The sequence below is a fragment of the Gobio gobio genome (genome assembly GCF_949357685.1).
Source record: "Gobio gobio genome assembly, chromosome: 9".
Classification (NCBI taxonomy): Eukaryota; Metazoa; Chordata; class Actinopteri; order Cypriniformes; family Gobionidae; genus Gobio; species Gobio gobio.
In genome coordinates this window covers 9,290,645-9,309,843 of record NC_137115.1, presented here as the reverse complement: position 1 = coordinate 9,309,843, position 19,199 = coordinate 9,290,645, and the positions used below count along the sequence as shown (strand labels likewise).

The 19,199-nt window shown below is 36.4% G+C and overlaps 1 protein-coding gene across 3 annotated transcripts in view; it reads right to left on the bottom strand.

Annotated features, from left to right (window-relative positions):
• The window catches only part of LOC307131788 (sialic acid-binding Ig-like lectin 7), a 159,951-nt gene that overhangs the window by 61,666 nt on the left and 79,086 nt on the right, over window positions 1-19,199 (bottom strand). The gene's annotated exons all lie outside the window — the stretch shown is intronic.

Genomic DNA, 19,199 nt, shown 5'->3' with positions numbered 1-19,199 from the left:
AATTATGATAGATCTCCTCACACTGAACAACTTTGCCTCAAGAACCAATACTGTCAATCAAATTGTTATTTATTTATTCACAATTATGTTTAAAACGTATTACCTAAAATTGCCACCAGATGGCAGCAGAAGACCACTCATTGGTTCATTCTGCTTACTAAGCATATTTAAACTTTATAAAATCATTATAATAAATGTTGCAAATGACATTTTGTCAATGTTTATCAATTAATTTGTTCAGTTGATTAATGTTTTTACAATAATTATTAAATTACAATTAAAATAATGCCTGAAAATATGTTTTAAAGGGGAAAACCTGGAATAAGCTATTTGTTACCCATCATTTATTTCAAATATCTATATCTCCAACAAAATGTGCATGTGAGTTAAGCACGTTTAAAGACATTAACTTGGAAAATGTGCCCATTAAATGAAAAACAGACATTTAAAATGAAAATGAGCCAATGAGTGGTTCTCTGCTGCCACCTGCTGGGCTTAAATGGTCATTTTGTCATACTATTTACTTATCATGTTCTATAATTCCTATTTAGACATTATAAAGTCACTATTACAATATTTACAATTACATTTTGTCAAATTAATTTATTTCAAATATATTATGGCGTATTACCTAAAATTGCCACCAGATGGCAGCAGAAGACCACTCATTGCCTTATCCTCTAAACTAATATTGTTCAATCATATTTAAACTGTGATCGTGCAGACCAAAGCGTAAATGCTAGAGACTTGAAACTTTATCAGATGGTAGTACAAAAATCGAGGCTAATGTTGTCAGAGTATGAACCCGATTGGCCAATAGGTGGCGCTACAGCAATCAAAAGCGCGAAATGGCTCATAACTCCTAAACCCTATGTTGTAGACTCAAGTGTCTTATATCATTGGAAAGGTGAGTCCATGACGAACAAAACGTATATCTCCAATTTCATTTCCGCCATGATAGATTTTCCGCCATTTTGCATTTTGTCAAAAAACTACTTTTGCAAACTACTCCTAGGTTTTTTGCCGGATCGGAACCAAACCAGTGTCAAAATGTTCTCTGGAGTCAGTTTATCAATAATTATCAAAAAAACGTCTAAATTTATATTCACGGTTGTTAAGGAGCGTAAAAATAATTGTTCAGGGGGGAGCCTATTTACTAAAAGGGATATAACTCAGGAACAAAATGAGATATCTTCACCAAACTTGGTACACATGTGTATAGGCTGAGTCTTTGGTCACGATAAAAAAATTGCGACGATTTAACACTTGGTGGCACAATAACATGAAAAAACATCAAAATGGCTTTAACCATCTGACCGCTAGTCCGATTGACTTGAAAATTGGTATGCAGTGTCTTGGTCCAAGGTACCAAGTATGTCTATGAGGACATTGGCGTATCTTAAAAAACATGGCTGCCACAGCCAATTAAATTTGAGCACCTATTAGACAAGTCTCATGGCCCTAGAGGTCTGTAAGAATTTTCAAATAAAACGGCTTCTAGTTGGCGCTAATGAGTTTTATGGCTCTGTAATCACGTGGTGTTGCACACATCCACGAAATATACATGTCATTTGATATATTCTAAGGGAAAACTCAAAACTTCACGAAAATTGGTGGGCATATGTGACATTAGATCCTTAACAAGCTTGCAAAGCTTTATAGAGCTCGGACCATAGGTGGCGCTATAACTGTTAAAAACCTTTTAAAACCATATGTTTCCTATGGTAAATTGCCTATATTGCCTGAAAATTGACTTTTCCATCTATTATTTCAGTGTTTAAAATCTTGCTAAATAAAACTTAATGTCTTTTGATGCTTGTGTGCTTAAAGGCCTTAAAGGCTTGAACCCCGCTAAATGCTGCTTGCAGCTTTAATTATTATTAGGGGTTCAAGCACGAAGTGCTGAAACCCTATTGTAATTGTATTGATTTTTATTATTATTATTATTAGGGGTTCAAGCACGAAGTGCTGAAACCCTATTGTAATTGTATTGATTTTTATTATTATTATTATTATTATTATTATTCTCCGCTAAAACGCATCATGCAGCCCAAACCGTAGAAGCTGGAGCTTTGAAACTTTGTCAGATGGTAGTACAAAAATCGAGGAGAGGTTATCAAATTATGAGCCAGATTGGCCTATAGGTGGCGCTATAGCAATCAATTGCGCAAAACTGCTCATAACTCCTAAACCGTATGTCGTAGACTCAAGTGTCTTATATCATTGGAAAGCTGAATACCTGACGTAAAAAATGTATATCTCCGATTTCATTTCCGCCATTATAGATTTTCCGCCATTTTGAATTTTGTCAAAAAACTACTTTTGCGAACTAGTCCCTGGATTTTTGCCCGATCGGAACCAAACCAGTGCAGAAATGTTCTCTGGAGTCTGAATATCAATAATTATTGAAAAAAAGTTGAAATTTCTATTCACGATCGCTAAGGGGCGGAAAACGAACGTTGTGGGAGGAGCCTATTTTACTAAAATGACTATAACTCAAGAACAAAATGAGATATCTTTACCAAACTTTGTTCACATGTGTATGGACTGAGTCTTGGGTCACGATAAAAGAATCGCGACGATTGAACACTTGGTGGCGCTATAACACGAAAAAAACATGAAAATGGCTATAACGACCCGACCGCTAGTCCGATTGACTTGAAAATTGGTATGCAGTGTCTTGGTCCAAGGTACCATGTATGTCTATGAGGACATTGGCGTATCTCAAAAAACATGGCTGCTATTGGCCAATGAAGTTTGAGCACCTCTAAGACAAGGTTAACGGAGGCTGATCGGAATGAAACTCGGTGGGCATGTTTGACTCATGGACTTAGAGGTCTGTAAAAATTTTGAAAGAAATCGGCCACTAGTTGGCGCTAACGAGTTTTTTGGCTCTGTAATCACGTGGTGTTGCACACATCAACCAAATATACACATCATATGATAGGGCTCCTCATACTGAACAACTTTTCCTCTAAAAGCATTGCTGTCAATCAAATCGTTTATTAAATATTTGCGATTATGTTTAAAACCTACTTTTGCGAACTAGTCTCTGGATTTTTGTCTGATCGGAAACAAACCAGTCTAGGACAATTCTCTGGACTCTCTAGATCAATAATTATCAAAAAAAAGTTGAACTTTTGCATTTGAATGCCTATAACAGGGTCATTTAGAAGAGGGGCGTAGCAAAATACACTCAAAAGCATATAAATCCTAAAGGAAAACTCAAAACTTCACGAAAATTATTATGTATATGTAACATAACATGCTGAAAAAGCATGCAAAGTTTCATGGAGATCGGACCATAGGTGGCGCTATAACTGTTAAAAAGCTTTGAAAACCATGTATTCCTATGGTGAAATGCCTGTATTGGCTGTAAATGGTATTCTCCATCTCTGTAATCAGGTGGGGTTAAAAACATCCACATAATATGCATAAATTATGATAGATCTCCTCATACTGAACAACTTTGCCTCAAGAACCAATACTGTCAATCAAATCGTTATTTAAACATTCACAATTATGTTAATAACCTACTTTTGCAAACTAGTCATAGATTTTTCAACCTGATCAGAACCAACCCAGGGCAGTACAATTCTCTGGACTCTTTAGAGCAATAATTATTTTTAAAAAAAGTTAAACTTTTGCATCTGAATGGCTATAACTGGGTTATTTCAAGATGTGGCCTTGACCAAGTGTCCCCAAATGCCTATATCTATTCAATGAATGCTCAGATATTCTTAAAAAAAAGTCAGAACATGTGTACTATGCCTCTAAACAAGCATGAAAATTTTCAGACAGATAGGACCATATTTGCCTCTATAACAGTTAAAAAGCTGAAAATTATGAAAATAATGGTATATTAAGCCAATAAGTGGTCGTTTGCTGCCCCCCGCTGTTCATTTTATTGTACTACACTCTAATATTGATATACAAGTCATTTTCAGCTTTAAATAAATCACTATTTTAATATTTGCTATCACATTTAGTTAAAATTAATCTATTAAGTATTACTATTGACAATTGTCACATTGAGAAATGTGAATCTTGAAGGAGACTTGCAGGAAACATTTTGTTTACTGCAACATCATAAAGTTCAAATGTCTGTAACTACAACAAAATGTGTGTGTGTAGTCCTATGTTTCTGAATACATTTTTAAAAATCTGATTAATAGTTACAAAGAGCTATGTGAAATGATTATAGACCATAGCATTAAAAAAGTGTGTGTGTGTCTGGCCTTGACCAAGTGTCCCCAAATGCCTATATCTATTCAATGAATGCTCAGATATTCTTAAAAACAAGTCAGAACATGTGTAATATGCCTCCAAACAAGCATGACAATTTTCAGACAGATAGGACAATATTTGCCTCTATAACAGTTAAAAAGGTGAAAATGACAGAGTTCATATGAAAATAATGACCAATATGTGGTCTTTTGCTGCCCCCCGCTGTTCATTTTATTGTACTACACTCTAATATTGATCTATGGTTATAGATACATGGTTAATCATAGTAAATAATACTAGAACGTGGTGCATTTCACAAAAAAATGTGACATGCTCATAGACCATTAAAAGATATTTTCACAATAACATATCTCAAAAATATTGTGTGTGTGTGTGTGTGTGTGTGTGTGTGTGTGTGTGTAACCATGCATAATGGAACAACTGGTTTGAAGCCTGTTTCAGAGCCTATTTTACTAAAAGGGCTATAACTCAGGAACGAAATGAGATATCTTCACCAAACTTGGTACACTTGTGTATGGGATGAGTCTTTGGTCAAGGTAAAAAGAATTGTGAGGATTGAACACTTGGTGGCGCTATAACATAAAAAAACATGAAAAGGGCTATAACCACCCGACTGCCAGTCCGATTGACTTGAAAGTTGGTATGCAGTGTCTTGGTCCAAGGTACCACGCATGTCTATAAAGGAAATTGGCGTAGCTCAAAAAACATGGCCGCCATTGGCCAATGAAATGTGAGCACTTATTAGACAAGGTTAACAGAGGCCGATCGGAACAAAAGTTGGCGAGCATGTTTGACTCAGGGTCCTAGAGGTCTGTAATAATTTTTTAAGAATTTGGCCACTAGTAGGCGCCAATTAGTTTTATGGCTCTGTAATCACGTGATGTTTCACATATTCTCACAATATTGATATAATTTGATAGATCTCCTCATACTGAACAACTTTGTCTCTAGAAGCATTGCTGTCAATCAAATCGTTCATTAAATATTTGTGATTATGTTAAAAACCTACTTTTGCAAATAAGTCCCTGTTTTTTTGCCCGATCGGAACCAAACCAGTCTAGGACAATTCTCTGGACTCTCTAGATCAATAATTATCAAAAAAAGTTTAACTTTTGCATTTGGATGGCTATAACAGGGTCATTTCGAAAAGAGGCGTGGCAAAAAACCCTCAAAAGCCTATAAATTCTAAGGGAAAGCTCAAAACTTCACGAAAATTGGTGGCCATGTGTGAGATTAGATCCTTAACAAGCATTAAACGTTTTATAGAGATCGGACCATAGGTGGCGCTATAACTGTTAAAAACCTTTTAAAACCATGTTTCCTATGGTGAATTGCCTGTAAATTGAATTTTCCATCTATTATTTCAGCGTTTAAAATCTTGCTAAATAAAACTTAATGTCTTTTGATGCTTGTGTGCTTAAAGGCCTTAAAGGCTTGAACCCCGCTAAATGCTGCTCGCAGCTTTAATTAGGGGTTCAAGCCTGAAAGGCTGAAACCCTATTGTAATTGTTAATTTTCCCATGATGCATCATTCTCCATCTAAAACTGATCGGGCAGACCAAACCATAAGTTGTAGAGACATGAAACTTTCAGGGCTGGTAGTACTCACAACGACTACCAGCGTCACCGAGGAACGCCCCGACCGGCCTGACGGGGGCGCTACAGCAAGCAAAAGTACAAAATGGCTCATAACTCCTAAACCGTTAGGCGTGGGCTCAAGTGTCTTATATCCTTGGAATCCTTGGCTCAAGGCGGACAACATGCAGGCCTCGGATTGGCTCGTCACCCTGGGAATAATTTTGGGTATTTTGGTTTTTTCCAAAAACCTACTTTTGCGAACTAGTCCTAGGTTTTTGGCCCGACCGGAACCAAACCAGTGCAGCAAGATTCTCTGGAGTCTGAATGTCAAAAGTTATCAAAAAAAAGTGCACATTTGGGTTCAGGGTCCTTAAGGGCCGCCAAAACGCTTGAGGTGGGAGGAGCCACTTTTACTTCACTGGCCATAACTCGTCAACGGAACGAGATATTTTCACCAAACTCAGCACGCCTATGTATGAGCTCATTTTGTGGCTACGTGAAAAAGGACGCAGCAACTGGCCACTTGGTGGCGCTATAAAGGTTAAAAAGGGGTCAAAATGATGTATTTCAATGGAAAATCCCATTATATGGCTGAAAGCGGCCCTCTTCCGGCCTGATTTGCATACACCTTCACCAAATCGGGCATGCACATGCGTCACGTGATCCCAAAGAAGCTTGCCAACTGCTATGGCCATTAATGGCGGTTTAACTCTTATAAAGGTGAAAAAATGCTCTATAAATGACCATTAAATGACTGAAAAAGGGTCTGCTCTGCGCAAAACTTCACCAAATTAGCTGAGCACGTGCGCCATATTATTCTAAAGAAGCGTGCAAACTTTTGTGGAGATCGGGCCACCAGTAGAGGTACTACAGTTTAAAAGGTTTAAAAAAAAACACAGCATTTCCATGCTAAATGAGCTGAAAATGCAAAAATCGACCTCTGACCTCTCCGATGCGCATGTCGAAACGCTTGATAAAGTTTTTGTAACCAGCAGCTCAAAAATCAAGCTCTGAGACCCTATACTTTATTTTTTATAGGCTTTTGAAGGCCCTTTTTATGCCCTCTTTTATTAGGGGTTCAAGCCTGAAAGGCTGAAACCCTATTGTAATTGTTAATTTTCCCATGATGCATCATTCTCCATCTAAAACTGATCGGGCAGACCAAACCATAAGTTGTAGAGACATGAAACTTTCAGGGCTGGTAGTACTCACAACGACTACCAGCGTCACCGAGGCACGCCCCGACCGGCCTGACGGGGGCGCTACAGCAAGCAAAAGTACAAAATGGCTCATAACTCCTAAACCGTTAGGCGTGGGCTCAAGTGTCTTATATCCTTGGAATCCTTGGCTCAAGGCGGACAACATGCAGGCCTCGGATTGGCTCGCCCTTCAGGCGCCAATTTCGAGAAATTTTGAGTTTTTTGAAAAACCTACTTTTGCCAACTACTCCCACATTTTTTCCCTGATCAGAACCAAACCACTGTAGGAATGTTCTTTGGAGAGAGATTATTAATAATTATGAAAAAAAAATAATTTTTCAATTCATAGTCGCTAAGGGGATCCAAAATGTTCAACATGTCAGGATCCACTTTAACTAAAATGACTATAACTTCTGAACGGAACAAGATATTTTCACTAAACTCGGGTCACATGTCTATGAGCTCAAACTTCAATTACTTTAAAAAAATTGCAATGATTGGCCACTTGGTGGCGCTGTAAGAAGAAAAAATTGTCATGAAAATGGCTATAACCACACCCAACCATTAGTTTGATAATTATTTGCATGCAGTATCTTTGTCCAGGGTGCCATGATAGTCTGAGAACATTGGTGTATCTCAAAAAACTCGGCACAATGCCTTGAAGGAGCCTAAGAAGTTTCAAGCCAATGTTTTTCACAAAAGTCACCTCCCTTAGGCTCCTGAATCCTTGCCGAGTCCATCGATACCAAACATGGCAGGTTTTTCTTTATGGTTTGTGTAACAGTGTATTTAGCCTTTCAAAACTTTTGCTATTATCTTCGAAACTGCTAGTCCAATTGAGACAAAATCATCACAGGAATTTGGATAACATATGTCAATAGCTAAACAACAATGTCCAAATGTCAAAACTATGATAGGAAGTGAAATCCAATCAATGATGCCCAAGGGTCATTTTTATACTCTTATAAATATACTGTAAGTGTCTATAATAATGGGGTGTCCAATTCTGCTCCTGGAGGGCCACTGTCCTGCAGAGTTTAGCTCCAACTCCAATTCAACAGGTCTTATTAGGCATACTAGAAAATTTCAGATAGGGGTGTTGAGGCAACTTGGAGCTAGACTCTGCAGGACAGTGGCCCTCGAGGACCGACTTTGGACACCCCTGGTCTATAACCTCAAAATTAAGTGAGATATTTATAACAAATTTGACACACATATGTATGGACACACTCTAAGGACTTTTTTTAAAAAGTACTGGAGATTGGGCAAGACAAACTTTAAAAAGTAGTGGAGATTGGGCAAGACGAATTGGGCAAGACAAATTTTTATGCTATAACTGCAAAAAAACTTTTTAAAATGGTTATTAAAAAAGTATTCATTGGTAAATTGGCCGTAAACTATCTTTTTTCATCTATGATCTAAGTTTATTTATTTCTTTGGATCCCCATTAGCCAATACCTAGGCAGTGGTTACTCTTCCTGAGGTCCCAACAAGTAAAAAAAATACACTGTCCGTGACTGTCCATGCACACTTTAAAACGAGAGGAAGTTTATTGGTAAAATAGAAAATAGTAATGGTCAACTTCCTTGAGGTACACCACATTGCAACTCTTTCACAACTGAAAACTTCCAATATAATACCCTATTAAACAGATTACTTTCAAATCAATGTACAGTATGAAAAGTAATTGTGAAATAAAATATAACAATACTGCTCCTAATTTATTTTCCTCAATCTGTGCTAAGCAATCATCTGTCATCTGTGTTAATGCTGTTCGTGTTGAGGTCCCTCTCAATGTGCATGCTGAAAATTACTAAAGACTTACATTTGCTCACAAACTATTGTTTCCAACACTTTGCTAAGAACCATTAGCAAACTTATTTTAAAGCAACATAAAACATTATTTTCTTTTTCCTATTAATTTTCATTACTTAAATTCGTAATTTGCAATTGACCTCCCAGTTCTGTTGGCTGTACCCTTTGAATCTCTTATATGATCGTTTATAAGTTACTTTTGGTTTTCGAAGTGGTTACATGCTTGCTAAATAAAACAATATCTTTTTATGCATGTGCTTAAAAGCCTTAAACTGCTTGAACCCCGATAAATGCTGCTTGCAGCTTTAATTATTATTATTATTCTCCGCTAAAACGCATCGTGCAGCCCAAACCGTAGAAGCTGGAGCTTTGAAACTTTGTCAGATGGTAGTACAAAAATCGAGGAGAGGTTATCAAATTATGAGCCAGATTGGCCTATAGGTGGCGCTATAGCAATCAATTGCGCGAAACTGCTCATAACTCCTAAACCGTATGTCGTAGACTCAAGTGTCTTATATCATTGGAAAGCTGAATACCTGACGTAAAAAATGTATATCTCCGATTTCATTTCCGCCATTATAGATTTTCCGCCATTTTGAATTATGTCAAAAAACTACTTTTGCGAACTAGTCCCTGGATTTTAGCTCGATCGGAACCAAACCAGTGCAGAAATGTTCTCTGGAGTATGAATATCAATAATTATTGAAAAAATTTAGAAATTTCTATTCACTGTTGCTAAGGGGCGGAAAACGAACGTTGTGGGAGGAGCCTATTTTACTAAAATGGTTATAACTCAAGAACAAAATGAGATATCTTTACCAAACTTTGTACAAATGTGCACGGGCTGAGTCTTGGGTCAAGATAAAACAATTGCGACGATTGAACACTTGGTGGCGCTATAACACGAAAAAAACATGAAAATGGCTATAACCAACCGACCGCTAGTCCGATTGACTTGAAAATTGGTATGCAGTGTCTTGGTCCAAGGTACCATGTATGTCTATGAGGAGATTGGCGTATCTTAAAAAACATGGCTGCTATTGGCCAATAAAGTTTGAGCACCTCTAAGACAAGGTTAACGGAGGCCGATGGGAATGAAACTCGGTGGGCATGTTTGACTCATGGACTTAGAGGACTGTAAGAATTTTGAAAGAAATCGGCCACCAGTTGGCGCTAACGAGTTTTTTGGCTCTGTAATCACGTGGTGTGGCACACATCAACCAAATATACACATCATATGATAGGGCTCCTCATACTGAACAACTTTTCCTCTAGAAGCATTGCTGTCAATCAAATCGTTCATTAAATATTTGCGATTATGTTTAAAACCTACTTTTGCGAACTAGTCCCTGGATTTTTGCCTGATCGGAACCAAACCAGTATAGAACAATTCTCTGGACTCTCTAGATCAATAATTATTGAAAAAAAGTTGCACTTTTGCCTTTGGATGGCTATAACAGGGTCATTTAGAAGAGGGGCGTAGCAAAATACACTCAAAAGCCTATAAATCCTAAAGGAAAACTCAAAACTTCACGAAAGTTGTTATGTATATGTAACATAACATGCTGAAAAATCATGCAAAGTTTCATGGAGATCGGACCATAGGTGGCGCTATAACTGTTAAAAAGCTTTGAAAACCATGTAATCCTATGGTGAAATGCCTGTATTGGCTGTAAATGGTATTTTCCATCTCTGTAATCAGGTGGGGTTATAAACATCCACATAATATGCATAAATTATGATAGATCTCCTCATACTGAACAACTTTGCCTCAAGAACCAATACTGTCAATCAAATCGTTATTTAAACATTCACAATTATGTTAATAACCTACTTTTGCAAACTAGTCATAGATTTTTCAACCTGATCAGAACCAAACCAGTGCAGTACAATTCTCTGGACTCTTTAGAGCAATAATTATTTTTAAAAAAAGTTAAACTTTTGCATCTGAATGGCTATAACAGGGTTATTTCATGATGTGGCCTTGACCAAGTGTCCCCAAATGCCTATATCTATTCAATGAATGCTCAGATATTCTTAAAAATCAGGTCAGAACATGTGTACTATGCCTCTAAACAAGCATGAAAATTTTCAGACAGATAGGACAATATTTGCCTCTATAACAGTTAAAAAGCTGAAAATTATGAAAATAATGGTATATTAAGCCAATAAGTGGTCGTTTGCTGCCCCCCGCTGTTCATTTTAGTGTACTACACTCTAATATTGATCTACAAGTCATATTCAGCTTAAAATAAATCACTATTTTAACATTTGCAATCACATTTAGTTAAAATGAATATTTTAAGTATTACTATTGACAATTTTCACATTGAGAAATGTGAATCTTGAAGGAGACTGGCAGGAAACATTTTGATTACTGCAACATCATAAAGTATAAATGTCTGTATCTACAACAAAATGTGTGTGTGTAGTCCTATGTTTCTGAATACATTTTTAAAAATCTGATTAATAGTTACAAAGAGCTATGTTAAATGATTATAGACCATAGCATTAAAAAAGTGTGTGTGTGTGTGTGTGTGTGTGTCTGGCCTTGACCAAGTGTCCCAAAATGCCTATATCTATTCAATGAATGCTCAGATATTCTTAAAAACAAGTCAGAACATGTGTACTATGCCTCTAAACAAGCATGAAAAATTTCAGACAGATAGGACAATATTTGCCTCTATAACAGTTAAAAAGCTGAAAATTATGAAAATAATGGTATATTAAGCCAATAAGTGGTTGTTTGCTGCCCCCCGCTGTTCTTTTTATTGTACTACACTCTAATATTGATCTATAAGTCATATTCAGACTTTAAAAAAAATCACAATTTTAACATTTACAATCACATTTAGTCAAAATTTATCTATTAGCTATTACCATTGACAATAATTGTCACATTGAGAAATGTGAATCTTGAAGGAGACTTGCAGGAAACATTTTGTTTACTGCAACATCATATAGTTCAAATGTCTGTATCTACAACAAATTGTGTGTGTGTAGTCCTATGTTTCTGAATACATTTTTAATAATCTGATTAATAGTTACAAAGAGCTATGTGAAATGATTATAGACCATAGCATTAAAAAAGTGTGTGTGTGTGTGTGTGTGTGTGTGTGTGTGTGTGTGTGTGTGTGTGTGTGTGTGTGTGTGTGTGTGTGTGTGTGTGTGTGTGTGTGTGTATAAGCATGCATAATGGAATTAACATGGAAGACCAATTTGATATATAACTGATTTTATAGTGTTTATTGCAAAGCAACTGTGAAAAGACTTTATTAATAAGTAGAATGTCCAGCAGAGGGCAGCAGAAGACCACTCATTGGTTCATTCTGTCCACTAAGCATATATATATACTCTAAAAAAACATTATAATAGCATTGAAAATGACATTTTGTCAATGTTTATCAATTAATTTGTTCATTTGATTAATGTTTTTACAATAATTATTAAATTACAATTAAAATAATGCCTGAAAATATGTTTTAAAGGGGAAGACCTGGAATAAGCTATTTGTTACCCATCATTTATTTCAAATATTTATATCACCAACAAAATGTGCATGTGAGTTAAGCACGTTTGAAGACATTAACTTGGAAAATGTGCCCATTAAATGAAAAACAGACATTTAAAATGAAAATGAGTGGTTCTCTGCTGCCACCTGCTGGGGATAAATAGTCATTTTTTCATACTATTTACTTATCATGTTCTATAATTCCTATTTAGACATTATAAAGTCATTATTACAATATTTACAATCACATTTTGTCAAATTAATTTATCTCAAATATATTATGGCGTATTACCTAAAATTGCCACCAGATGGCAGCAGAAGACCACTCATTGGCTTATCCTCTAAACTAATATTGTTCAATCATATTTAAACTGTGATCGTGCAGACCAAAGCGTAAATGCTAGAGACTTGAAACTTCATCAGATGATAGTACAAAAATCGAGGCTAATGTTTTCAGAGTATGAACCCGATTGGACAATAGGTGGCGCTACAGCAATCAAAAGCGTGAAAGGGCTTATAACTCCTAAACCGTATGACGTAGACTCAAGTGTCTTATATCATTGGAAAGGTGAGTCCATGACGAACAAAACGTATATCTCCGATTTAATTTCCGCCATTATAGATTTTCCGCCATTTTGAATTTTGTCAAAAAACTACTTTTGCAAACTAGTCCTAGGTTTTTTGCCCGATCGGAACCAAACCAGTGACAAAATGTTCTCTGGAGTCAGGTTATGAATAATTATCAAAAAAAAGTCGAAATTTATATTCACGGTTGTTAAGGAGCGTAAAAATAGTCGTTCAGGGCGGAGCCTATTTACTAAAAAAGCTATAACTCAAGAACAAAATGATATCTTTACCAAACTTGGTAGACATGTGTATAGGCTGAGTCTTTGGTCAAAATAAAAAAATTGCGACGATTTAACTCTTGGTGGCGCAATAACGTAAAAAAACATGAAAATGGCTTTAACCACCCGACCGCTAGTCCGATTGACTTGAAAATTGGTATGCAGTGTCCAAGGTACCAAGTATGTCTGTGAGGACATTGGCATATCTCAAAAAACATGGCTGCCACAGCCAATTAAATTTGAGCACCTATTAGACAAGTCTCATGGCCCTAGAGGTCGGTAAGAATTTTGAAAGAAATCGGCCACTAGTTGGCGCTAATGAGTTTTATGGCTCTGTAATCACGTGGTGTTGCACACATCCACGAAATATGCATATCATTTGATATATTCTAAGGGAAAACTCAAAACTTCACGAAAATTGGTGGGCATGTGTGTCATAACATCATTAACAAGCATGCAAAGTTTTATAGAGATCGGACCATAGGTGGCGCTATAACTATTAAAAACCTTTTAAAACCATATGTTTTCTATGGTAAATTGCCAATATTGCCTGTAAATGGACTTTTCCATCTGTTATTTCAGTGTTTAAAATCTTGCTAAATGAAAGGTAATGTCTTTTGATGCTTGTGTGCTTAAAGGCCTTAAAGGCTTGAACCCCGCTAAATGCTGCTTGCAGCTTTAATTATTATTATTATTCTCCGCTAAAACGCATCATGCAGCCCAAACCGTAGAAGCTGGAGCTTTGAAACTTTGTCAGATGGTAGTACAAAAATCGAGGAGAGGTTATCAAATTATGAGCCAGATTGGCCTATAGGTGGCGCTATAGCAATCAATTGCGCAAAACTGCTCATAACTCCTAAACCGTATGTCGTAGACTCAAGTGTCTTATATCATTGGAAAGCTGAATACCTGACGTAAAAAATGTATATCTCCGATTTCATTTCCGCCATTATAGATTTTCCGCCATTTTGAATTTTGTCAAAAAACTACTTTTGCGAACTAGTCCCTGGATTTTTGCCCGATCGGAACCAAACCAGTGCAGAAATGTTCTCTGGAGTCTGAATATCAATAATTATTGAAAAAAAGTTGAAATTTCTATTCACGATCGCTAAGGTGCGGAAAACGAACGTTGTGGGAGGAGCCTATTTTACTAAAATGACTATAACTCAAGAACAAAATGAGATATCTTTACCAAACTTTGTTCACATGTGTATGGACTGAGTCTTGGGTCACGATAAAAGAATCGCGACGATTGAACACTTGGTGGCGCTATAACACGAAAAAAACATGAAAATGGCTATAACGACCCGACCGCTAGTCCGATTGACTTGAAAATTGGTATGCAGTGTCTTGGTCCAAGGTACCATGTATGTCTATGAGGACATTGGCGTATCTCAAAAAACATGGCTGCTATTGGCCAATGAAGTTTGAGCACCTCTAAGACAAGGTTAACGGAGGCTGATCGGAATGAAACTCGGTGGGCATGTTTGACTCATGGACTTAGAGGTCTGTAAAAATTTTGAAAGAAATCGGCCACTAGTTGGCGCTAACGAGTTTTTTGGCTCTGTAATCACGTGGTGTTGCACACATCAACCAAATATACACATCATATGATAGGGCTCCTCATACTGAACAACTTTTCCTCTAAAAGCATTGCTGTCAATCAAATCGTTCATTAAATATTTGCGATTATGTTTAAAACCTACTTTTGCGAACTAGTCTCTGGATTTTTGTCTGATCGGAAACAAACCAGTCTAGGACAATTCTCTGGACTCTCTAGATCAATAATTATCAAAAAAAAGTTGAACTTTTGCATTTGAATGCCTATAACAGGGTCATTTAGAAGAGGGGCGTAGCAAAATACACTCAAAAGCATATAAATCCTAAAGGAAAACTCAAAACTTCACGAAAATTATTATGTATATGTAACATAACATGCTGAAAAAGCATGCAAAGTTTCATGGAGATCGGACCATAGGTGGCGCTATAACTGTTAAAAAGCTTTGAAAACCATGTATTCCTATGGTGAAATGCCTGTATTGGCTGTAAATGGTATTCTCCATCTCTGTAATCAGGTGGGGTTAAAAACATCCACATAATATGCATAAATTATGATAGATCTCCTCATACTGAACAACTTTGCCTCAAGAACCAATACTGTCAATCAAATCGTTATTTAAACATTCACAATTATGTTAATAACCTACTTTTGCAAACTAGTCATAGATTTTTCAACCTGATCAGAACCAACCCAGGGCAGTACAATTCTCTGGACTCTTTAGAGCAATAATTATTTTTAAAAAAAGTTAAACTTTTGCATCTGAATGGCTATAACTGGGTTATTTCAAGATGTGGCCTTGACCAAGTGTCCCCAAATGCCTATATCTATTCAATGAATGCTCAGATATTCTTAAAAAAAAGTCAGAACATGTGTACTATGCCTCTAAACAAGCATGAAAATTTTCAGACAGATAGGACCATATTTGCCTCTATAACAGTTAAAAAGCTGAAAATTATGAAAATAATGGTATATTAAGCCAATAAGTGGTCGTTTGCTGCCCCCCGCTGTTCATTTTATTGTACTACACTCTAATATTGATATACAAGTCATTTTCAGCTTTAAATAAATCACTATTTTAATATTTGCTATCACATTTAGTTAAAATTAATCTATTAAGTATTACTATTGACAATTGTCACATTGAGAAATGTGAATCTTGAAGGAGACTTGCAGGAAACATTTTGTTTACTGCAACATCATAAAGTTCAAATGTCTGTAACTACAACAAAATGTGTGTGTGTAGTCCTATGTTTCTGAATACATTTTTAAAAATCTGATTAATAGTTACAAAGAGCTATGTGAAATGATTATAGACCATAGCATTAAAAAAGTGTGTGTGTGTCTGGCCTTGACCAAGTGTCCCCAAATGCCTATATCTATTCAATGAATGCTCAGATATTCTTAAAAACAAGTCAGAACATGTGTAATATGCCTCCAAACAAGCATGACAATTTTCAGACAGATAGGACAATATTTGCCTCTATAACAGTTAAAAAGGTGAAAATGACAGAGTTCATATGAAAATAATGACCAATATGTGGTCTTTTGCTGCCCCCCGCTGTTCATTTTATTGTACTACACTCTAATATTGATCTATGGTTATAGATACATGGTTAATCATAGTAAATAATACTAGAACGTGGTGCATTTCACAAAAAAATGTGACATGCTCATAGACCATTAAAAGATATTTTCACAATAACATATCTCAAAAATATTGTGTGTGTGTGTGTGTGTGTGTGTGTGTGTGTGTAACCATGCATAATGGAACAACTGGTTTGAAGCCTGTTTCAGAGCCTATTTTACTAAAAGGGCTATAACTCAGGAACGAAATGAGATATCTTCACCAAACTTGGTACACTTGTGTATGGGATGAGTCTTTGGTCAAGGTAAAAAGAATTGTGAGGATTGAACACTTGGTGGCGCTATAACATAAAAAAACATGAAAAGGGCTATAACCACCCGACTGCCAGTCCGATTGACTTGAAAGTTGGTATGCAGTGTCTTGGTCCAAGGTACCACGCATGTCTATAAAGGAAATTGGCGTAGCTCAAAAAACATGGCCGCCATTGGCCAATGAAATGTGAGCACTTATTAGACAAGGTTAACAGAGGCCGATCGGAACAAAAGTTGGCGAGCATGTTTGACTCAGGGTCCTAGAGGTCTGTAATAATTTTTTAAGAATTTGGCCACTAGTAGGCGCCAATTAGTTTTATGGCTCTGTAATCACGTGATGTTTCACATATTCTCACAATATTGATATAATTTGATAGATCTCCTCATACTGAACAACTTTGTCTCTAGAAGCATTGCTGTCAATCAAATCGTTCATTAAATATTTGTGATTATGTTAAAAACCTACTTTTGCAAATAAGTCCCTGTTTTTTTGCCCGATCGGAACCAAACCAGTCTAGGACAATTCTCTGGACTCTCTAGATCAATAATTATCAAAAAAAGTTTAACTTTTGCATTTGGATGGCTATAACAGGGTCATTTCGAAAAGAGGCGTGGCAAAAAACCCTCAAAAGCCTATAAATTCTAAGGGAAAGCTCAAAACTTCACGAAAATTGGTGGCCATGTGTGAGATTAGATCCTTAACAAGCATTAAACGTTTTATAGAGATCGGACCATAGGTGGCGCTATAACTGTTAAAAACCTTTTAAAACCATGTTTCCTATGGTGAATTGCCTGTAAATTGAATTTTCCATCTATTATTTCAGCGTTTAAAATCTTGCTAAATAAAACTTAATGTCTTTTGATGCTTGTGTGCTTAAAGGCCTTAAAGGCTTGAACCCCGCTAAATGCTGCTTGCAGCTTTAATTATTATTATTATTATTCAGACCTAAAACGCATCGTGCAGACCAAACTGTAAGGGCTAGAGACTTGAAACTTGGCCAATAGGTAGTACAAAAATCGAGGAGAGGTTATCAAATTATGACCCCGATTGGCCTATAGGTGGCGCTATAGCAATCAATTGCGCGAAACTGCTCATAACTCCTAAACCGTATGTCGTAGACTCAAGTGTCTTATATCATTGGAAAGCTGAATACCTGACATAAAAAACGTATATCTCCGATTCCATTTCCGGTATGCAAATTTTTCCGCCATTTTGAATTTTGTCAAAAAACTACTTTTGCGAACTTGTCCTAGGTTTTTTGTCCGATCAGAACCAAACCAGTGCCAAAATATTCTCTGGAGTCTGAATATTAATAATCATTGAAAAAAAAACATAATTTGGATTCACGGTTGTTAGGGGGCTTAAAATTAATGTTCAGGGCGGAGCCTATTTTACTAAAAAGGCTATAACTCTAGATCAAAATAAGATATCTTCACCAAATTTGGTACACATATGTATGGGCTCAGTCTTTGGTCACGATAAAACAATCGCGACGATTGGCCACTTGGTGGCGCTATAACATGAAAATAACATGAAAAAGGCTATGACCACCTGACCATTAGTCCAATTGACTTGAAAATTGGTATGCAGTGTCTTGGTCCAAGGTAGCATATATGTCTATGAGGAAATTGGCGTATCTCAAAAAACATGGCCGCCACAGCCAATTAAATTTGAGCACCTATTAGACAAGGTTAACAGAGGCCGATCGGAACGAAACTCAATAGGCATGTTTGACTCATGGTCTTAGAGGTCTGTAAGAATTTTGAAAGAAATCGGCCACTAGTTGGCGCTAACGAGTTTTGAGGCTCTGTAATCACGTGGTGTTGCACACATCCCCGAAATATGCATATCATTTGATAGATCTCCTCATACTGAACAACTTTGCCTCATGAACTATTGCTGTCAATCAAATTGTTCATTAAATATTTGTGATTATGTTTAAAACCTACTTTTGCGAACTAGTCCCTGGATTTTTGCCCGATCAGAATCAAACCAGTCTAGGACAATTCTCTGGACTCTCTAGATCAATAATTATTGAAAAAAAGTTGAACTTTTGCATTTGGATGGCTATAACAGGGTCATTTAGAAGAGGGGCGTAGCTAAATACACTCAAAAGCCTATAAATCCTAAAGGAAAACTCAAAACTTCACGAAAATTGTTATGTATATGTGACATAACATGTTGAAGAAGCATGCAAAGTTTCATGGAGATCGGACCATAGGTGGCGCTATAACTGTTAAAAAGCTTTGAAAACCATGTATTCCCTATGGTGAATTGCCTGTATTGGCTGTAAATGGTATTTTCCATCTCTGTAATCAGGTGGGGTAAAAAACATCCACATAGTATGCAGAAATTATGATAGATCTCCTCATACTGAACAACTTTGCCTCAAGAACCAATACTGTCAATCAAATTGTTATTTATTTATTTATTCACAATTATGTTAAAAACGTATTACCTAAAATTGCCACCAGATGGCAGCAGAAGACCACTCATTGGTTCATAAAGTTTAAATTCATATTTAAACTTTATAAAATCATTATAA